A 20,003-nucleotide genomic window follows, 5' to 3' on the forward strand; every position below is an offset into this window, starting at 1 on the left:
ATTTATAATCAATTATATTATCAATATAATATTCTTATAACCAAAATATATAAAATTCTTCCTCTCTCTGCCTCTCTTTAAAAATATATTATAATTGTTTTAAATATTAATAAATATAAAAAAAAACTAATTTATAGAAAAAGAATTTATGGTATCAAAATGCGAATCGACTCATTTAATTCGTTTTTTTTTTATTTCTCTATCAATCTTCCAAGAGAAAATAAAAACAAAAAAATCTCGATTTTTTAAAAATATTTATTAATACTACGCGGCAAAGTACAATATTAAAAATGTATAGAGGCACAGGAGGTTAATTTAATTAAATTAATAATCTTGAAAGTCAAATCATTTAGCGCGTGAATGTGAGAATATCTTATTTCTCTCAGTCCTCTTTTCTAATTTAGATCCGAATTGTTTTGAAGTAAGCGCGCCGCAGTTTATCAAAACCATCTTGGCAGGAAGCCAAGACTTCAAACGCCGTCGACCTCTCTCATCATCCATGCAAATAATTGCTAATTACTAGTTCGAAGTGCTGTTTGCTGGAAAAGGTTGCATTTTATCCTTGAAAAAGAAAATAAAAAAAAAAGATAGTTATGTTTTGCAACATTGGTTCAAATGTCGAAAGGTGTGCTTGCTAAAAACCTCTGCAAGTGAAATAACTTGGACGAGATTATAAGATCATAGCGTGATATTAAGATAATACAACGCCGTTTGCGAGGTCTCCAAATTTTTTTTCCGAAAATTTGTTGCAAAAACGTAGTACATTTGCGCAAATTATCGAATGGTTAATGATTATAATAATAATTACGCAGTAAAACGTGATGATTAAATTGTTACAACGGATGGTAAAGACGATACGAGTCATTATATGATTTACAAATCAGAGACTTGATTTAAAATTATACATGTTCTGATATATAGAATATTTATAATTCATATATATAAAATATTTCCGACATTTCAAACATCGCTCTCAATTTATAACATAATATGATATCATGTATAATCTCTTGATCATAATAATTATAATTGCCGAATGATATTACCGTACTTTTGCTAGTTTAAAATGTTCGCGAGAAAAAATTCGAGGAAAAATTCGAGGCAAATTTTTTGAAATTCTATTTGCTGGCAGAAATTTCGAACTTAATCGCTTTTCTATTAAAGCGTCCGACGAGCTACGTCAAAAACTCAATTCAAGTTTCACACGAACGAATATACAGTTATCTGAGATTACGTAGAAAACTTTTCACTGAAACGCAATAGATCGTATCTTTCGTACCACCACGTGTGAAACACATACTCTCTGCTTAAACTTGGCATAAAACTTGATATTTGTTTAAATTAACCAAATAGGATTAAAGCAAAGTAGAAGAGTAATTTCAACACGAGAGCTTTCAAACATCGTTGAATATAGGACGACAAAATTCTATGCAATTTTAAGGCTCCTGGGTGCTCACCGCGGCCATATTGGATTGTGACGTCAGAAGCGAGAAAGCACACGCTGAAAATTCTTAGATGCCATTTTTTAATGAAAAGATATTTCAATTAAACAGCACTTCAGATGGCTTTAGCACACTCTTAAAAAACCCCGAAAACTATCCTTTTCCCTTTATAATCAATCAACAGCTGTAAAATGATCGAGATATCAGACTTTGACATGTGGAATGACTGCGCATGTGGAAAGACCAGACGGACTGGGCTTCATAATATTACATTTTACAGCTGTTGATTGATTATAAAGGGGAAAGGATAGTTTTCGGGGTTTTTTAAGAGTGTGCTAAAGCCATCTGAAGTGCTGTTTCATCGAAATATATTTTTATTTCGAAATGGCATCTAAGAAATTTTAGCGTGTGTTTTCTCGCCTCTGACGTCACGATTTCGACATGGTCGACAAGGAGCCAGGAGCCTTAAATTATCAAAGAAGCTTATGTACTAATGCATCTATAGAACGCGTCAGGGATTACTTCTCACGCTGTAATTTAAACCCGTGAAATTGACTTTTACGGCGTTTTATTAACGTAGCTCTGCCGCTCGTTTCGCGATCACTGAATGTTAAAGAGACGCACGTGCGGCTGAAGGTCGCAGTGCGCTGAGTGTGCTAAAGTTGCGGTTCGAAAGCACTTCGGTAAATGATGCAATCTACTGCGCCGTTCCGACACCTGACTCGGAAGGATTCCGCAGATAGGGCCCGGGAGAGAGAAATGCGCCACTATTGAGAATATCTTCCGAGAATGTAAATGTCTTTCATGTGAAACTTAATTGGAAATTTCGGTCCAGCGATTCTTCGTGTCGCACTACGATCAATTCGTCGTAAAAGAGCAACAAGAGAATGAATATCTCTCGAGAAACACGCTACGGCACGGAAAGAGATGTGTATCGCGTGTAAAGGAAAATAAAGTAAAAGAGTAAATGGAAATATCACGTCTTTCTTTCAATCCAGTTTCATTTAGCTCGCTAAAAATACATACGAATGTTATTTTCTGCTAGAAGCGCGAGTATAATGTCTCGTATTGAGAACTTTTCTATTCCGATGATACTTTATTTTTGGAGAGTAAAAAGTTATATATATTAAGAAAAACTTATGTAAGAAATTGCATTATTTTTCTGCAATCGCTTCTTTTATAAAACAACTTATCGTCTGTCTTTTTACATAATGCGTGAGATAATGTTTTTCTTTCCTCTTTTATATTTGAAATATCTTGATTTATTAAATTAGCCTTACAACTGAATATATATACATATACGTATACATATATATATATATATATATATATATATATTGTATATACACACACAATAAAAACTTTTTATATAATATTAAAAATTGTTTTTTGCAATTTAATTCAATTATATAAATAGTTAATAAAACGCATCAAATTCTATATCAAATTTTTACATTAAACTAAAGAAATATATATTTTCAAACACATACACACACAAACATATATATACATATGTGTGTTTTTTGATTGATATATTTAATTAAAATTTTCAATTACGTTAAATTTTCACAATTTCTTACAATATAATCATCATGAAAATAACAAAGATTATTATTTCTTGTGGATATGTGTGGTATACATATATATACATATATATGTGTTGATATGATTTGGGTAGTTTGCGTGGAGTAGCAAACTGTGTTCAACACGGGGGGTGACACGACGTAGAATATTGTGTGAGTAGAGGTAATAATACGGTGAACAATATAGTGAAAATGAATCGGCAGCACTACAATTATTAATTAACTTTTGTTTGAATATGATATATAATTATATTAATATAATTATTAAAGCCTAAATGAATAAGCATTATATACCTCTTCTTCGCGAATATTATTTTTGATATTTCAGATATGAATAATTCAGATAAATAATAATCACGCGATTAATAAATAATAAATATAATAAATTGTAGAGTAATCTTACATACAAAATTATAAATCTATGTTATTAAAACGTGGCTTACTGCATTCTCCAGTCTTTATAAAAAAGAAACATTTAGTTATTTATAACTTTAAAAGTTTTCGAGAAAAAATATTATTTTTATAAAATTTTTTTAGAATTTTGTTTTCTAAAACATATTTATATCTAATTCTTCCTGCTTATATTGCTAAATAATAACAGTTTGAAATAATTGTAAAATATTATAAAATATAAAATATAATTATATTAAAATTATATAACATATAATTATATAACTATTTGAAATTAGTGACATTTAGAAATAGCAATGTTTAAAAAATACGATTAATTTGTTTCATATTACTTGCGACAAATTACTTGAAGTAATGTTAACGATTACACTAATATGTATTTTATGTATCTCTTCACAATTAATATTTGAAGAAAGCGTGAGGGCTCCACACTTTATCATGATTCTCCCATCCAATTTGTGGAAGGCTCATTCATATTATACTTTATGCTCGTGCGCATTCCGAAATTGCTATTCCGAGGACACGCATTCATCGAATTTCCCGACCATGCTGTATTTTGAAAATCCTACAGGTGTTGTTCGGCGTTAAAAAACGTAAACGTCTCTTGCTCTACTTACATGCAAACAGGACACGTCGAGAGTGAAAGTGGCGTGGTATTTAACAGGTGCAAATCGACTTGGTGCGAAGCGCGGGAAAAGCTCGGTCCTCCAAATCGAGGGGAAACGATGCGCTGGTATCACCGAAATCTCGCGAAACTCTCGCGAAACACACGAAGCCGGGCACTCCGATCACCGAATATGCGTTTCCTTAGCGGCTCGCTGAATAGACGATCGGACACGCTGGCGTGTAGACGAATACGGCAATGCGGACGAGCTAGCTCTGTCCGGTACTTCGGTACCGTGCCGGGTGGTATCCTCGATAGTTTCGGTCGGCGTCTGCGCTCTCGTTCGACCTTCTTCCACCTGCGCATTACCATCTGGATACACTCTAGAGTCTACAGGAGTATAGCCGTGTCGGAGTTATCTCTGTCACGCAGAATGGCTCTTCTTTCTCTCCTCGACTGGAGGAAGCACCTGACGGAGAACGCGATGAAGCAGGATGATCAAGCCTGATATGAGCAAGCGAATGCTTGAACCAATATCTTCGATGAAATTTCGCTTACAACGATGCGTCGGATTTCCCCTCTAAGCATATAATCCGATACTTTGGTAATAACTTACAATTACCAAAAATTATAACGCAAAATAATGTAGATGTAAAATAATGAAGAAATTATATCTATTAGGTTCGCCAAAAAGTCATTGCGTTTTTTTTCTATGTAGGTAAATGAGAGACGAATTTAAATAATATATTGTCCACTTTGTTCGATTATCTTTTGCCATCTTTACGGCAACTTCATGATTATGGATTCGATCAATGTCTTAATTTTGTCATCATCAACTTCGATTGGCTTTTTTGAGCGTGATGCATCTTTAACATGAAAATCTCCAGAGCAAACCAATTCTGACACTGCCGTAGTTTTAAGGCACCTTCACCATACACGTCATATAACTTTTTATGAGCTTGCAGTGCTTTTTCCTTTTCGAAAGTAATACAACAAAATATGACGAAAATGTTCTTCTTGATTTTCTATTTTGAAATTGACGGCAAACAAACAATTGTTAACGAAATCGTGCACTTTCTTTTTCTAAAACAAGCTTGAACCGTCAGTTGTCAAGTTACATAATGAATTTGCGGTGTAGAATAAAGTTACATTTCAAGACATGTATGTCCATTATTGGAAAAAAACGCAATGACTTTTTGGCCAACCTAATGTATCTATCTATCTGTCTCTTTCTCTCTCTCTTTTTCTCGTTTATTTATTACATACTTGATCGACAGTTTATTTCGACATCAAATTAATACAGTATATTTTCTTTTGCATTTGGTATATAATGCAAAAAAGTTAGTATTTATGCTTTTTTTTAATCTCTATAAATCGGTCAGAAGTTTGGCTTTAGATTACCATGTTTTGAATATCACACAGTATCCCACGGCAAAATCGAATCCAATTTGTGCTTAAATATCCGTGAGCTGTCATGATCCTTTGCGTCCGAAACTTTTCGAAAACTATTAACCTGCATCTAGGACGAAGTCAATGTTTGCAAACTAAACTTTGATAAGATCGAAGTTCCTTTACTATATTAGGTGTATTCTGATATCATGTATCAATCTTATACGAATTTGGAGAGAATTTGTTTTTCGCGTGTAAATTAATAATTTTTATAATATTTCTATTATTTTACAAAAAGATCATCAAAATATATTATATATTACATGCCTTTCTTAATTGAATTTTTTTCAGTGTCCGCAATTATAATGCATTATATAAAGTATTTAGTAGATGCTGCTTTTTATCTAATAGAGACAAAGACATTCATGTTCTTTATGATATTACTGCAAATAAATTACGTGACTAAGTATATTTTATACAATTATTTTAGCACAATGGTATGAACAAGATTTTATATTTCATCTTGCATTGTACGATCAGGCGCAAGAAAAAATACATTGATGCTCTTCTTTTGTGTCTGACCATATAGCTATCGCTACTACTTAAGATAAGCGAAAACGGTTACTACGGAAAGATCTTAAGAAGGATTTTTGTTTCTTCATGGTTTTATACAGCTTTATACAAGAACCATTTCTTTGGAATAATAATTTCATTCATCTATTGTATAAATAACTTCTTATTTCTCAATTCGCAATTTGTTTTAAAAATAAAAAAATCGAATTATTTGTAAGATGTTATACGAAAGAAAATTATACATATTTTCTCTATAGCAATGTTGCAGTCTTTTCTCTTTCTATATAACTCCCAGAAAAGAAAATCTAACATATTTATTTAATTCCTTGTCTGGAAGCAACGCAAGAAAGACTTAGCGGAATACGTGGAAAAGGGTGCCCCCATTAGAATCCGAACAAAAAAATGTTTTGTAATGATGAAAATGCTTTCATATCCTACTTAAGCACTTAAGAGCCTTCTTGAAACTTCTTATTCAATATAGAATATACATACATATTCAATATGTACATGAAAAATTAATCTCGAAAGAATGATTGACACGCTAACAATGAAGGTTTAAAATCCTCATTACTTTCGTAATAAATTCCGCGTATATACCTTAAACGGCACTTTGAAATGACATTTCATCAATGTACGATCTTGCAGTAAATTTTAGCGATGGTGGCAAAAGACCAATTTTTTTTGTAACGATCAAATATCTTGAGGCAATGCTGCAAATACGAAAAAAGGAGAGAGATTGAGACGAGAATGAATGACAACGCGCGAATTTATCCACCCGAAATAATTCGACTTATTTCTGGAGAGCGGGTGTCTTCCGTTTGAAACACGTTATCTCTCAAGAGTGAATAATTTGTTCCGACAGAATTTAATTTAATCTTCCCTAAGTGTCTACCGCCTACTATCTTTTTGCAAGGGTATGTCACTTTCCGATTCTCTTCTTCTTCGAGAACAAATTAGAGATTGTAAGTAAGAGATTATAAGAGGGTGACTTTCTCTCCTTTCTTGCAACGACGTATGAAAACTCTACTAATTCCGTCGCATTAAGCTTAGAGTACAATGACATCGAGAAGATCGAGTGCATTAACCGATGTTGAACCGACGAGGAGGAGATCGATATTGAATTGATTCCTCAAATAACGATATTTAGAGATTATTAATTAAAGTGAATCTATCCGACGCGCACGAGCGTTATCTAATTAAGAACTGCGATGTGCAGGACGTGCAGTAAATGTTGATACAGTCAAGTAGATTGATTCACGTAGCCACGTGCAACGCTGCATTTATAAACATCTATATCAAATCGTGTTACACGTGAAATGTTACTTTTATGTCAGCGATTTCGCAGGTAATTTCCGAGGAAAGAACATATAAATAAATGTAAATGAGAAATATTCACACACAGTAATGTTATTCACGTTCCAATAATACATAACTTTTTAATACTTTTAAATTATTCATTTACGTTAAATATGTGAAATATTGAACTAGTCGACGAATATTCAAGCTTCCTTTATTATTTAGTGTTGTGCAAAATTTTAGAATGATAAAAAATATCGAATATTATATATAACGCCATATGAAATGTCTTCTCCTAATTTGACGGGATTTTCAATCTTCTTTTAATCGCCAAAATAAGGTTGGTTTCGAAGGGATTTGCTCTCCCGTGATATTTGTCAACGATAAGGTTGTCAATCCACCCACGCTCTCACGAGCCATCTTGTCACCTGATCGTTCGCTCACTACATAATCGATATTTCATTCATGCAAAAGTTTAATTTTCCTTCGTACTGAATTATTCGTTTTTCGCGACAAGGATATTTTATCTACACTGTTTTTGCGCGCGAGCACAAAGCTTTATACGTAATAAATTGAACGCGAAATAAACGTAGCTCGATCGAACACACAGCTCCAAGACGAATCCGGAATTCTTTCGCGAAACGAATCAGGCGGGTCGGACATCTTTATATTATTGTTGCTGTTGCACACCCTCCTATGTTATTGTCGAGTTAAATATACAGAGAACAAGCGCGAGTATATACAGGGTGTATATAAATAAGCGCGAAAAATATTAGGAGATGATTCTTTGTCGAAAATTAAGGGGGATTTCTTATATAAACATATACTCTTATATCCCTCTTTGAGGAGTTACACTTTTTTAAAGAGGAAGGTAAAAATTAAGTTTTTATTTTTTTTCTCAAATTTCAGACAAATTAAAAAAATGAAACTTGGTGGATATTTTCCACTAATAAAAAGGATATTTATTAATATCTTCCTGTATCGTTATAAGAAGGTGAAACTAACAACCCCTATTTAATTTTTTATCAGAACTTTTCAACGGTTAAGAGTATATGTTCACAGTTGAAAAATTTGTGTTAAATTTAACAAATATCACATGTCCCAAACGGTCCACAGAAATTTTTGTGTTAATTTAACATAATACGGATATGTTAAATGATGACACGAATATTGTGTTAATATTTTAACATAAAATAAATGCAAACTTCAAGTAAACTTAAAATAAATATTGTGTTAAATTAACATAGTTTCAATGTAAATATTAACTAAAAAAATTGTTAATTTTACATTTTATCATCCCCACTTATATTATAAAGTAAAATTAACATTTTTTTTCTGTAAATTTTAACAGATAAATCTGTCACTAATAATATCGAACATATTTATTGTGTAAAATTAAAAGTAAATACACATTGTGTTATTTTTACACTTTTTTTCAGTTATTTTAATAATTTAACATTTGAGTTCAATTAACACAACAGCAATATGTTAATTTAACATGAATGTGTTAAATATTTAACACAAAAATTTCAACGGGGACCGTTTTTAACAAGAAAACACAAATTTTCCAACTGTGTTTATATAAGAAACCCCCCTTAATTTTCGACAAAGAATCATCTCCTAAACTTTTTCGCATTTATTTAGATACACCCTGTATACTACATATATATATATATATGTATTGGAAAACAAAGTCGCTTCTCTTCCCTGTGAAAATTTGCGAGTGTTCCGTCTTTCTATCAATCGTTTAGCGAATATCCTCTTTATTCGCGTAGCCCCGGTTTCGCACTCGTAAATACTTGCCTCGAGACTCTTTATAACGCTTCGACGTTATTACGCGACGTAAGCCGTGCGCGGGAGGGTCGGGCTGAAAGCCATCGTTAAACTTTCACCTCTATATATAAGCGGCGGAACTGAGGCGCAACAATTTTAAACGAAAACAGGAACAGGTAATCGAAAAACACTTAGCGATTTTACAGAGCGGCGCGGGCGTCGAAGGAGAAACTAAATTGTCGCGCTGTTGTTCCCGATGACGGCGCAATGGCAAAAACTGACAAGAGCTTTCGCAGCTTGAATGATGTAAAATCAATGTCTCGATAAGTTTTCGGATCGAGAACGATGTTGATATTTGAAATTCCTGAAATTTATTAAAGTTTTTACGCACGAAACTCTGGAACCTTCCTTCCATTGAGGATTAAAATCGCTATAAATCTCCGGAAGGGTAAACTCCTTCATCTTAGGGTATTCCTACACATATATTGTTGTTCCACTCAAAAACCTATCTTAGTTTTTTCTCCTTTTCTCTCTTTTTCTACAGATGCTTTCTACAGATTCTTTTCATGCTACAGATGCATTTTGCGAATAGAAAATTTCAATAAAAGTGATTTTATCTCTGTTATTATCGGACAAATAAAGGGAAATCTCAGATAAATAAATATCAATAAATATAGATGATTATAAATAAACATCGGAGATGTTGTGTTCTTTCAATGTGTTTTCGATATTTATTTATTTATGTAATTCTTATGATATTCATCAAATCGTATAAAATTTATTCACTTTAATAACAAAATAACTAGCTATCGTACATTTTTATAGTTATTATTTATCACAGAGTGAGGGGTTGCACAGATTTACGTAAAGCCTGTAGATTAAAAATTCGGTAAATATGCATAATAACGGACCCAGCCCCAATCACCTTGACCTTGACATATGTTGTCAAGGTCATAGGCCTGAGTAACCTCCAACAAATTTTAGCCGTCGCTTGCTGTTTAATAAAAAGTTATTAACAAAAAAAGTTTACTAAATAAAATCAATATTTGTGACACCATATACATTAAATATACTGTACTGTGAATGTACTGTGGAGAGTGGGTGCAGGGGGAGGGGCTCCGCCACTCCCCCGCTCACGCGTTTACTTTACTACATATAATAATACTATGCCCTTCAAGATAAATCATAACAAGACATATCATAACAAATCCCTCTCAGTTGATTTGCGTCATTCTTGGTGGCTAGATAAAAATTAAACGGAAAATGTTGCTTTACGAATTTATAAATCTAACCTGTAATAAACAGCGTTTCGATGCTTTCTTTGATATAATGAGCAAAGCATTGTAATGACATTATAATAACATTATAATAAATACTTTTCCATTATATATAGAAAAGTTGCAAAGAAAATATAAAATATCAGAAACGTATGTGCGCACACACACACACACACACACACACACACACACACGGGGGGGGTGCAAGGGGGCCTTCGGCCCCCCTCCCGTACTTTCCCCGCCGGTAGGCAGGGTGGACCTCGCTTTACAACTTACAGCATGTATCCATTGTAATTGAACTCTTCGCAATGCGTCCCCTACTGGCGGAGCGGGTGCGGGAGGGGGGCCAAAGGCCCCCTTTGCACCCCCCCCGTGTGTGTGTGTGTGTGTGTGTGTGCACATACGTTTCTGACATTTTATATTTTCTTTGCAACTTCTTTTGTTAATAACTTTTTATTAAACAACAAGCGACGGCTAAAATTTGTTGGAGGTTACTCAGGCCTATGACCTTGACATCATATGTCAAGGTCAAGGTGATTGGGGCTGGGTCCGTTATTATGCATATTTACCAAAAACTCGCTATTCTGTAGGCGGAGATATCTTGGAGCTGGGCTTACTGCTTTAAAACCGAGTTGTTCTAAATTACTCGCGTAATAACACAACGATCCGGATTTTGTTCTATGAAAGGAAACGCATGACTGTGTTCACTGAGCAAAAGTGTGTGACTAGTGTATAATATAATATAAATAATTTATTTTGCATCAGATTTAAAAAAATTACGAATTTGCGGTAACTTTCATTATCATTGTAGAAAGATAAATTTCAATATTTTTTTTTTCACGTTGATGATAAACCTTACGATTTATTTTATTAATAAAGCAATTTATTTCTTCATTATTTTAATTTTTCTATAGAATTATTTTTAACGCTCTTGTTATACATATATGTATATATCAGAAATAGTAAGATACATTAGAAAATAAAATTGTTGCAATTTATACTGTGGTATAACAAAAGTATATATATAAACTTTTCTAAAAATTTGAACTTTTGCATTGCCATTAGACATAAAAAGTGTATTATTTCAAAAATGTATATATAATCTTTGAAATTTATCTATCTGTAATGTAAGCTTATGATTAAAAAATGAATAATCATGTTTGAAATAACAATTTTATACACATTCTGTAACAACTAATTTATATTTAATTCAAAGTAGGAAGATTAGATGCCAATCGAATTATAAACAAGGTTAATAATCTTTAAATGACCGAATTGGCTAAAGATGATAAGATTTATTTTTACAGCTACGTTTCGACCCTAAATTGGATCCTCTTCAGGCTACAAATTTTATTACAGTGTTGTGTTGTTAACATTAAATGAGATAAACTTAAAGGTTATATAATAAAATTATTACAGTGTTATGTTGTTAATTATAAATAAGGTATACTATAATAAAGGTATATAATAGAGCGGTTTTACTCTCTGACAAACGATTTCATACACAAAATATTAATATAATCAAACAAATTCTCTCGAATAACTGCTATCCACAAAAATTATATAACACAATCATTAGTAAAAGACTAAAATATCTCCACTCAATTAAAGACGAACAAAGAATGAACAACATTAAAAGGTTTGATACGTCAGGTTATATCACTCTACCATACATTAAAGGTTTAAGTGAAGATATTCGACGAATTCTAAATGAGTATAAATTGGATGTCCTCCACACGATTCCAAATAAGCTTGATAAATTAATTAAAAAAGGGAAGGATCAACTTTTACCTAATAAAAGATCGAATGTGGTATACAAAATCAATTGCAGTGATTGCAATGCATGTTATATAGGGCAAACTAAACGCCATCTCGAAACTCGTATTAAAGAGCACTTTAATGATATTAAAAAGCATGTGAGCAATCACTCAGTCATTAGCAATCATAGAACGACCCTTAATCATGAATTTAACTGGACCGCTGTTTCCATTTTACATAATGAAGCAAATGTTAAAAAAAGAGAAATTAGTGAAATGATTTATATTAAAAAACACAAGGATTCTATTAACTTACAAAGGGATACAGATAATTTAAATGTAACTTATGATAATATTCTTAACATAATTTAATATACATTTGACATTGTCGGTGCTCTACTGGTATGATTTGTTTGTTTTTTCATCTTCATATCTCACAACATTTCTGATTTTTATCAGTTTATGTTGAACTCTCCTTTGGTGTTTACTGTTAAATAACGTCTGAATTTCAATCTAAGCATGGTCATTTGTGTGCTATCACCATTAAGTCACAGATTATTATTAATAATATAACAGTATGTCTTTATAATTGAAATATTTAATGTATTTTAATATCGATATCAGGTATGTTTTACTATATAATCCTTTATTATATACCTTATTTATAATTAACAACATAACACTGTAATAATTTTATTATATAACCTTTAAGTTTATTTCATTTAATGTTAACAACACAACACTGTAATAAAATTTGTAGCCTGAAGAGGACCCAATTTAGGGTCGAAACGTAGCTGTAAAAATAAATCTTATCATCTTTAGCCAATTCGGTCATTTAAAGATTATTAACCTTGTTTATATTTAATTATTCTAAAATTATTTAGTCTTAATTAATAAAAAAGTGCTTTTATCTAACTTAAGAATTAAAAAAAGAAGTTTGACTGAATATTATTTTGTATACATGTTTACAAAAATGTAGTAATAATATACATACAAAATTTTTCTCTTATATTTGCAATTATTGTAATATATTAATTATTTCTCTCAAGAGAGATAATTAACGTAAAGTCAAATACGCGTATGTGTTTTCAAGGAAAATTTTACATATGAGATTAGTAGATTTTAGTTCTCTATATAGTTAGTTTGGTAGAATTTATGTGATGTGATTAATGGGTTATGTATGTGTAATTATTAATTCGTATTACAGTTCTGCTAGTAACTTTATTGGCAACTCAAGCGTATTAGAGCTTCAAGCGTATTAGAGCTTCAGTAGTTCTGGTTTAATTCTCAAACATGACCATATATTCAATCCCTAAATCGCTCTGAGTTGTTAGTAAATAACATATTTACGTAACACAAATAATTAAGCACGGTTTGACCATCCCTTGCTAAATCTCATCGTATTCAACATCGTATAATTATGTATCTGCGACTCTTCTCTATGACAACTATCACTAATTTTCAAAATAACGTTCGCATAATCTCCGAGTTAAAAACGATAAAAGAAAAATAAAATATCAGATGTATACTTTCAGGACAAAAAGTTATATTTTAACAAGAGAAAAAACCATTATATGTTTTATATAAAAAAAGATAAAATTTTTTAAAAATTAGGCAACGAAAATGGATGACAAGATATCGAATATCGCCAAGTCAAATTAATTATCGATCGCGAAATACCAAAAGGATTTTGAACACGAGACTGTCGCGAGTTTTCTCTCTTCCTTTTTCTTTTTCTCTTTTTTTCTTTACAAGCATCAATTTTATTCAAGTAAATAAAAGAAAAAAAAGAACATGTCAAATCAAGTAACTGTTGTGAATTTATCACAAACTGTACATGACATGCAGAGAGACTTTCAGGCAACCCTCGGTTAACCGCGATGCCTGAACTTTCGTTGCGAATGTCGAGAGGTAATTTCCGGATGGAGAGTGGGAGATTGAAAAATAACAACATGCCTGGCGAAATGTGTGCGAAACACATTCCTATATATATATATATATGTATATATATATATACATATACGTCTCGTCTGATTTAGCTTTTTCGCTACAAAAGTTGAGCGGCAAAATACCCAAGCTTTACATGTTGCTTTAATGGCATCGTTATATTCATGTAATTATGTATCCACATAGAACTAATTAACTGTGACAATGTTGGCGTTATGTGACCTATCAATATGGAAACCTGTTATAATATAGACTTAGCGCAGCTAATCGCCTTTATACAGTAATACATCGATGGTTTATTAACTTTTTTTCTTTTAAACTTTTATGTTCATTGCATCGATTTATTCTATCTTAAACATACATTCAATGATTATTGTTATGTGCTATACTCATAGCCCAATTGAATCTCTTTACAATAATAAAAATACATTTTTTGTACATTTAGTATATAGTGTGCGTATTTCAATTGTTTTATTATTTTGATTAAAATATTATAACAATTTTTTTATAAGTAACATTTTAAGATACATTTTATTTAATTAAATTTATAATAAGCTTGTAAGCTTTTTCTATTTTTTTAATACTTATTTCTCTTATTAATCATTTATTGTTTTTATTTATTTTACTTATTCTCTTATTAAAGTAATATTTTTTTTTACTTTTCAAATCTATCAAGTTTTTGTCTATAAGTATTTTTAATAAATTTTATTTCACTTTTGATTGCTCATAATATTAATTTTATCATAATATTTTATTCAAGTATCTTAATTTAAAAACAAAAACCGCTATTTCTGATATCCTTGTTTGAATAATCTTTACATTTAATATTTCATTAATAATAAGAGCAATGTTTGTTAATATCGTGCGAACTAACTCGATATTTAAAAAACTATCAAAGCACACAATTTCTAGGATAACAATCTTTTAACATATTATTGCACATTCAGTAGCAGTGTCTTATAATTTTCTTTGTTCTTCAAAAACAATAGTATTAAAACTCGCATTAGATGCATAAAATTATCCATAAACTATATATTAATTCCTTCAATATTCAAGTTATTAAATCTTCAATATTCAATTTTTCATCATCTTAACTTAATGACAGATCCTTATCAATACGAAATAATGCACACAGCATATCAAGATATCTAATCAGCATCACAAAAATGGAGACAACTACAAACTTGGATACTTTCGAATAATTGTGATTGTACATGTTTTTTTAAGAGTAGATTGTATTTCTAACATTATACTCTTTGCGAAAAATTTTTTAAGTACAACGGATGGCTACCCAATATATTATCATTTTAATATTATCACGTCCTTAGTTACTTTTGCCAACAATATATTCGGAGCAAAAGCAATGAAGGCGGTATTGACGCACCAACTTATGGGAACGCTTCCAACGTAAAGGTGATTGTTCCTTCTGAAGCGCTGTGTTATATCGAGGTCAGTTATTGTATATAAAAGCTCGGCGAAAATCTTCTCTAGAAGCACTAACATTGCAGCTTATAAAACCATTATAATGTACTCACACTAACACAACGATGGCGGTATTAACATATACAAGAATTTCTATACGCACATATACGTGTCAACTATAATAATTAAATTAAAATCAATGTTTTGTCAAATATATATATATATATATATTCTATATATTAACAGCTAATTATAAGCGTTTGAAAGGTTCTAACAAACTAACTTTTATTTATACAAATAGATAATAATAGAATATCTTTCTCAATAAATTTCAAACAGCTTTATCTTAAATATTTTACTTCAAAAATTTATTAGAACAATTTAAAACTCGGATATTACAACATTGATAACATCGTTAAAGATTCGATCGTATTTATAGAACGTTGATTGCATATATTTATATATTTTTTAAAAAATTTAAAATTTGATCCGGTAAATATACACGATATATACAATACTATTCCGTGAATATTTCATAAAAATGATGAAATGTTGTATGAGAAAGAGTATTCAAATAATGCGAGCATGTTTCAAAAATTGAAAATTGTTGCCGCAAGGGATTTATTTTCACAGAAAATAAATAATTTACTTGCAATTCCATGCGTGGATATGTATCGATCGCAACATTGCTTTATTTGAGGAAAAATCTTACATGTTTTTTTTGCTGCAAATAATATCTGCGATGGAAAGTATATAAAAGTCAAACTATATATGCTGCTTCATATTACTGACAGACTAATACATTGTTATTAAATATATGATACTATTATTAATATCAAGCCTAATCTACTTCGCAATATTTTCTTCTCAGTTTTCAAAATACATTTAGAAATTACATTTGCCCAAGAAAAAATGTGCGTGTGTGTACATAGACTCTCATAAAATGTCATCGATTTTTCACTCACGCACTTCAACACAGAAATTCACTCACAACGAATATTTTGCCGTACCGCTAAGATGTAATTACATTAACGTGTCCTTTCAATTTTACGCGGCTGCGTATTTCCATAAAAATTGCCGCGCTAACGTATACGATAGACCTTTCAAAGCTAACGTATAATTACATGGCAAACCTCGTTAAAATCTCCCGCATTGAGGGCATGAAAACAGATACTTCCGATACGCAAACAGATGTAGAGAGGACAAATATAACATCGATACCAATTATATTTTTTTAAACAATGCGAGATTACGCGATTCGTATCGCTTTTACCATTATTCTTTCATTAACATACAATCAATTATCAACGTAGATAGAGAGTTCTCTTTGCGTAACTTTTTCATAAAATTAATTTTACCTTTTTTTTTTACCTTATCGTCTAAAGGCCACTTGTGCCTCAGGGACTGCTGCTTCCCTTTGCAGGATTGAGCAAACTTCACTAGTGTTCTATGACAATAGCTACAATAACCATAATAGCAATTATACCCAGTAGTACCATTTTCTACGCTGGCATAATAACGAACTTAATTTCAGCGACTGTATACATAACAATCGATAGGAATAATTATTATTACTTTTCACTGTCATTATTAATTTCTCCTCTATATTGATATATTATTTTATTTTTATTTTAATATAATTTATATTTTTATATGCGTCGCGTTAGCAGTTTACGTAAAAATAATTTATTTCTAAAAATATATACAATATAAGAGACACAATATTTCTTCTATTTCTATTTCTTTGTAATAACATTCATTTGTGGCTTACGAGGTTTGAATAACTTTTTAGAACACGGAAATAATGAATATTTCACCCATATAAAATTTTTAGCCTCAGAGAGAATGCTCAGTTTAATTTGCCACGTGAGAAGAATTTTCTTATTTTATGCAGCATTGACCACGCTGAAAAAAAGTTATTTAACTCTCCGGAATAGTCAGAAAGAGTTCACGCGCTTGACATTTTCCATTTTGAAATTATCTTATAATAACAAGATTATTCATTATTGAAAAACCGATAGCAAAGCAGATGTATATGACCATATTCATACATATTCCATTAATAATGAAAATAAAATGGAAAAATTGCATGTTTTAATTCATGAAAAAATTCTATAGATAGTTTCAATTAAAAATAACTTTGACTTTTTATAATCTAGAAATTGAATTTTGTAGATATTTTCGTTAATAAAAAGAATTTAATTTTAAATTAATAAAGAAATGTCATTGCACGTGAGCTATAAATGCAAATTTGTTGCTGTACTATCTGTACTTTGTTTTTATGCAAAATCAATTGTCCTATTATGCGATATAAATAATTTAGAATGGATACGGTTAATGCTACTGCAGACAAATGTTATCGCAATATGAAAATTATATTATTATTTGCGTATCATGAATAAATAAATTCGTCGAATCGGCATTATACTCAACATGCGCATGGTTTTTAGAAACTATAATTCGAATAATACAATATTATTATAATTATTTTAACATTTTATTTTTCCTTTGAATTATTAATTTTGCTGTATACAAAAAGCAATAAATAGATTTAAACGTTTGTTAATGCAAAATATCTACTTGCAATATCCAAAAATAAAACTCGAGAGATAATGTCGACGAAAATATATGCGCCCGAAATTTATGGGAACAATCACGAATTCGTGACGCTTGTTTAGAATTCCCCGGCGATCGTACATACAACCGATTAACTTAGAGTGGTTTGATGAACTATTGCTGTCCTATCAAAGCCATTTATAAGCAAATGTGTCAATGAAGAAACTGGCGTTTATAAGCCTAAAATTCTCTATATACAGGGTGTTTCTTAAACATATGTCAAAAATACAAGGGATGATTTCTGAAGTCATTTTATGAAAATTTATACCTCTGATAATTTTTCGAAAATCGCTTTGTTTCGAAGATACAGGGCGATAAAAATTTACAAGAAATACAATATTTTTAATATATTTTTATTTTTATTAATACTATATTTTCTGGCATCACTGATAATGACAATAAAGAAGTTCTTTGAACACTACATTAATAACTTTTACAGATATGAATTATTTTCTTATAAATTTTTATCGCCTTGTATCTTCAAAACAAAACAATTTTCAAAAAATCATCAAAGATATAAATTTATTCATAAAATGACCCAAGAAATCATCCCTTAAATTTTTGACATATGTTTAAGAAACACCCTGTATATTAATTTCAAGTTTGTCGAGAACATATTTTGCTACAATTTATCCCAACAAATTAAACTCGTCAAATTATCGTAGAAATAACATATTTCGACATATTTTTATATTCCATTTTCACATTTATCTAATATTAGAGAATTTATACTGCAACAAAGAATATCAGAGATGCATTTGTATAATATTATAAGTTAAATATATATAATTTTCGTATTCTGACGCATCTCTGACAATCTCAACACTCTAAAGAGCTTTTAAGGCTCCTGGGTGCTCACCGCGGCCATATTGGATTGTGACGTCAGAGGCGAGAAAGCACACGCTGAAAATTCTTAGATGCCATTTTTTAATGAAAAGATATTTCGATTAAACAGCACTTCAGATGGCTTTAGCACACTCTTAAAAAACCCCGAAAATTATCCTTTTCCCTTTATAATCAATCAACATCTGTAAAATGATCGGAATATCAGACTTTGACATGCGGAATGACTGCGCATGTGCAAAGACCAAACGGACTGGGCTTCATAATATTACATTTTACAGCTGTTGATTGATTATAAAGGGGAAAGGATAGTTCGGGGTTTTTTAAGAGTGTGTTAAAGCCATCTGGAGTGCAGTTTCATCGAAATATTTTTTTATTTCGAAATGGCATCTAAGAAATTTTAGCGTGTGTTTTCTCGCCTCTGACGTCACGATTTCGACATGGTCGGCAAGGAGCCAGGAGCCTTAATTGAAATGCAAAATTACAAGCCGATGTGAACGTCAGTTCTACAGTAGCACAATTAACTGTTTCGTGGCATTCCGCAAAACAAAGCCAAAGTTCACGTACGCCTCTCTTCCACGTTATACACGTCGTGAAAAATTTCATAAAGGGGAAATGGCGCGCGCGTCGGGTAGTAAAAGTCCCGCTTTGAGTTGTCGTAAAACGGTAACGCAATAATCTTTCGCATGAAATAAAAGAATCCGCGATAACTTATACATGAGAAATATATGGCGGTCGTAAAACGACGCGAATACATCGAACACTTTCATTTATGCGATATTGAAAAGACGGTATTGCGCCGTAAAACATACGCCGCTCCTGATTGCGGGTGTTGTCAAGCGGGAGATCCATCTTCGCGCTTCATCTTTATGCCGATACCCTAGTCCAATCGAGCAAACAGAACATCGAGGCGTACCCTGACCCATCTTGCGCGATCGTGCCGGGAATACCTATTATATGCAGAATACATCGTTATATGTGTTTGCGCGAACGTGCAGCCATATACTCGTGAGACGTTTGTTTCCATCGCGACGTCTTGTTGCGGTTCGCGCACAGAATCAAAACGCAAT

General features: G+C 31.4%; 2 protein-coding genes across 2 annotated transcripts in view; one reads left to right on the forward strand and one right to left on the reverse strand.

Moving 5' to 3' along the window:
- LOC145936281 (ras-related protein Rap-2a) overlaps positions 1-4,332 on the reverse strand; it is a 33,977-nt gene extending 29,645 nt beyond the window's left edge. The window contains exon 1 of the mRNA XM_083038337.1: positions 4,054-4,332. The gene's annotated coding sequence lies outside the window, so the exon portion shown is untranslated. The remainder of the gene's footprint in view (positions 1-4,053) is intronic.
- The window catches only part of LOC145935782 (uncharacterized), a 233,132-nt gene that overhangs the window by 171,190 nt on the left and 41,939 nt on the right, over positions 1-20,003 (forward strand). The gene's annotated exons all lie outside the window — the stretch shown is intronic.

This window comes from Prenolepis imparis, unplaced genomic scaffold (genome assembly GCF_030444845.1).
Source record: "Prenolepis imparis isolate NDT839.2.m4 unplaced genomic scaffold, iyPreImpa1.0 SCAF_5, whole genome shotgun sequence".
Lineage (NCBI taxonomy): Eukaryota > Metazoa > Arthropoda > Insecta > Hymenoptera > Formicidae > Prenolepis > Prenolepis imparis.